At 44.3% G+C, this 4479-nt stretch overlaps 1 protein-coding gene across 1 annotated transcript in view; it reads left to right on the forward strand.

Moving 5' to 3' along the window:
- Positions 1 to 4479, forward strand: part of LOC123960356 (scavenger receptor cysteine-rich type 1 protein M130-like) — a 549618-nt gene that overhangs the window by 336603 nt on the left and 208536 nt on the right. The gene's annotated exons all lie outside the window — the stretch shown is intronic.

Raw genomic sequence — 4479 nt, forward strand, 5'->3', positions numbered from 1 at the left:
AAACAGACCAGACCCACCAAAACAACTAAAACGCCACAGCAGGCTGAAACATGAGGATTTACACTGAAGACGCGTCACGCTGAACCATCGTACATATTGAGTCTCTTTATTACGCTATTTCACATACATAGAAAACCAATCACTTACTTTGAGTGATGCATGTTGTAAGTAGTGCAAAAGGTACCTCAGAGACATCAGTGAAAGATGTTGACGACGATGGTAACGGTCAACAGAAAGTTCTTCCCCGTGCTCACCCTGCAGCCATTATCAACCCAAGCTTCCTCACAGGTGAACACACACACACACACATTAATACAGACACCACGCCCCCGGTCACACCCACAGTAACTGATGACGTAACGATGCGCGTGCATGTACACTACAGTGCAAAGAAAAGAGAGGAAACCCAATAAAAACTCAAACAAACCCAGTGTATGGCTCCTACAAGTTGCCTGTAGGTTACATTTCTGTGGTTCTGTGTTGACATATATGTGTGGTCCCTCTGTATATCTGGTTTTATGAATCCACACTAGTGATAAATTTCATTTTAATAGCATTTAACACTGTCCCAATATACCTGAAACATGCAAGCAAGCAAGAAAATGTCCTAATTTAAAAAATGTAAACAACGGGGTAGACTAAAATTGATAGACTATTAACTTCTGTTACAAGGATATTTTACACACGGACCAGGTAAAGCAACAGTGAACACACAGAGTGCAGATGTTGGATTCAGTTGTTTGATAGGCTGACGCTACGTCATTAATAAGCCGACGTGCAGCTCACCTGCTGCCGTGATAACGGATTGCGGGTAGTGATGTGTGATACCACTTAATTCCTATATGATACAATACCAAGTAATACCCAGGATACCAATACCAATACTTTTTACATATATTATTTCTAGTTTAATGTGACTCAAACTACTGTCATATTCTTTAATTATAATAGAAATATCCTGCTCAGAACTGCCGCTTCATAACATCATCCTATTATTGTACTTAATCTTGACTTAACCTCAGATGTTTAGCGAAGTCTTTGCACACACCATCACACACAGCGTCATTATTACCTTGACAGCTAAAATACAGCCAGATGTTTTTACAGTCAGCCAGTCAGTATTGAATCGCGGGAAATGTAAAGGGCTGCAGCGGCTCACTTCAAAGAAGCTCCGTCATCCTGGTGACAGTAAGACACTTACAATAAAACACATACTGACTCCAAATGACTGAGTTTAGATATCGATCCTTTTATATGAGTATCGATCCTACAGCAGGAAACATTGGTATCAGAAATATCGATACTTTAGGATCGATCAGCACATCACTAATTGCAAGTGGAAATATACGGAAAAAAGACGAGTTCTCACTCTTAGGCGACTTTATAAAACTTATTGCTGATGGAGAAAATGAAGCAGACGGGGGGGAGAGACAGAGAGAGACGGGGTGTTTACCTGATGAGCGTCAGTGTGGGGAGAAGAGAGCGAGGCAGGTGCCCAGCATAGGCTACTGAAAAACAAAAAGAAGAATATTCGTGGTCATTAAAACCTGCTTTCACAGGGTGCTATAATGTGAACATTAGAGATTTTTTTTTTCCGGGGGGCGGGACTTGTCTGTCAGCCATCGCCGACGGACGCGGCCCAACCCTAGTAGCCCACTAAGGGGCCCAAGTGTGCCAAGAAAATATCCCCCACACCATTACACCACCACCACCAGCCTGAACCGTTGATACAAGGCAGGATGGATCCATGTCGCAGCTGAAATCGAGACTCAGACCAGCCCGTCTGGCACCAACCACGTTCAAAGTCACACAAGTCGTCTTGACCACGTCTATGTGCCTAAATGCATTGAGTACCTGATAAAGTGCCCAGTGAGTGAGTGTATGTGTATACAGTCCCCTGCAAAAGTATTGGAACGGTGAAGCAAATTCCTGTTTTTGTTGTTCACTGAAGACATTTGGGTTTAAAATCAAAAGATGAGACAAGAGTTCAGAATTTCATTTCTCATTTCCTGGTATTGGGAGATTTTCTATGGGTACTTCAGGTAAATCAGCCATGTTAAACACACTTTGTGAAAATTGTTTTTTGGATAATCCAAACAGGATTATTTTATTAGGACAGAAAACCTGCGTGGCAAAAATGCAGGAGCCAGCCTTCATTGATGATTTGCTCCATTATTCCCAGAACATCTTGGGATGGTGGAGCAATCAGTGTCAAACAGTCAGTTATGTGTCATCAGTCTCTTTAGGTGAGCCATCTTTTTGCTGACATTTTGAGGGTCTCTGCGCGGGTTGATCCGATTGCGGTTTGGTGGGCTGCGGTGGGATTGTGGGGCGATTGTCGATGCATCTTGATGCATTATACTTTTTCCCCGGGCAGGGTCTCTGGATGGCTGCTGGGCGTTTAGTTTGTGCATTGGAGTCCGGGGGAGGCATCTCCTCGTTGGCTTGGAGGGACTTGTTTGCGTCCCTGTTTTGCTTCGTTGGCCTCGGATCCGTGCTTCCCCATTTCTCTGTCGGCCAGTTGTTGGACCCCTCTGGATAGTGAGGTATATAGTAATTTTCGGGATGTGCAGTGTGGGTGCGGGGCAGGGCTGGGCTCCGGTTTGTTCTGGGTTTGTGCCTGGAGTTCTCGGCCCTTGACGGGTGGGTGGGTTGTTGGTGGCCTGCAGCTGAGCTAGTTGATTTTGCCTCGTTGCTGGTTTGGCTGGTGTTGCATGGCGGCCGGGGGGCGTGCTGGGCATGGGGGATGTCGGCTGGGGACGGCGGACATCCCCCATGACCTGTGCGGCGCGTTTGCTGCCGGGCTGGGACTTGCTGCTGGTGTTTCTCTCCGCTGGCTTTCGCTGTTGTGTTGTTCCGTTTGCTCTCTCTCATTTGCCCGACCTCGCGGCGGTGGGGGGGGAGCACTGGTCTATGTTGTGTGCGCGCCGCTGTCGGCTCTTCCTCTTTTGCGTTCCGTCGGCATTACGTTGTCAACTGGCATTTGGGTCGGGGTCTTCTGCGTTTGCATCGCGGTGCATCTGGGAGTCTTTGTTTTTTTTTTTGATTTGATTTATTCTTTTTCTTTCTCCCACCCCTATTGGCTACTGGGGTTCTTGCCTACCTGTTACAGTCGTGGCGTCCCACTCTCTCTAACAACTACATTCTTTAACAGGCTTATGCGCACACACATGTACACACACACACATACAGACACATTCACCCACACGCACACAGACACACACAGACACAAACAAACTTAGGTTGTCCCTGGTAGAATTATTCCTGATGCTTTTCTTTCAGTTACTTATTTAAGTTAATTATTATTCCAGCTCTCGTGGCTGTGCTGTGTTGCTTATTTAGTGTGTGTGACTGTTTCTTGTTTTCATTGTTCTCTTAGTTGTGTTACTATGTCAGCTGTTTATTGCTGCTGTTCGGCTGGTTGTCTTTTACTATTATTATTATTTTTATTGTTTGTTTTTGTTTGTTTTTGTTTGTTTGTTGTTGTTTTTCTCCTCCCCAAGCCCCCCTCTCTGTTCTATTGCAGGTTTCGTTGCTTTCTGCAATTGGTGTTTCCCACAGCTTTTCCCTTTTGTCCCCACCTTCCATCCCTCTTCTCTTACAGGTGTTGTCCTTTCTGTGCTATCTGTTTGTGCCCCCCCATCCCCGTGTCTGCCCCCCTGTCCGGCCCGGTGACAAATCAATAAATAATTAAATAAATAATAAAACAGACAAAGGAGTATTTTAATACTCTCTTGTTAAAGTAAAATCTGTCTGGCACAATATGGTATCCAGGTCATCATACTCTATACCAGGCTGCTGGGCAGGACAGGTTTGAAAAAAACAAAAAAAAAACAAACAAACAAAAAAACCAACTTATTACTGTCATTCAAGAGAAGAGGAATAAGTTATATTACTGTCTCTGAATTGTAATGCTTTACACTGCTTTTGCGTTGCTTTTGAGTTACTTTCACTGCTGTTTATTGGGCGCATTATTCTGATAATATAGGTGGGTTCTAGTGATGTGCAGAGTTGCAGGTCTTTGTCATAAAAATGAACTTTCTGATTAGTAGCGCAGTAGTTGCTCCAGAGGCGTGCGACCTCTGACATGTATAACAATTGTAAGTCGCTTTGGATAAAAGCGTCAGCTAAATGAATAAATGTAAATGTAGCGGGAGGGGAGTGGGGTGAAATAGGATGAATCATCTCATTTACGCACGAGGTACGAGGTCTCCCGACACTCCGACAGGATCGGTCAGGATGAACTGACGGCAGCCTCTCTGATCATGAAAGTGATGTGGCGTCTCATAACATAAAAGGTCTCTAAAGTTGTTTTGTTTGCACCATTGCTTGGCAAAGTATCTGTCAAACGAACTAAAATCGAAAGGCAAATTGCAAAAGAGATTTAATTTAATAAGTATAATAAATAAGATATTACAGTTTTTCTCAGTTGCTAAAACAGTGAAACCCATTGGCTGAACAAAGTTCGCAGTTGCCTGA

The sequence above is a fragment of the Micropterus dolomieu genome, linkage group LG21 (genome assembly GCF_021292245.1).
Source record: "Micropterus dolomieu isolate WLL.071019.BEF.003 ecotype Adirondacks linkage group LG21, ASM2129224v1, whole genome shotgun sequence".
Classification (NCBI taxonomy): Eukaryota; Metazoa; Chordata; class Actinopteri; order Centrarchiformes; family Centrarchidae; genus Micropterus; species Micropterus dolomieu.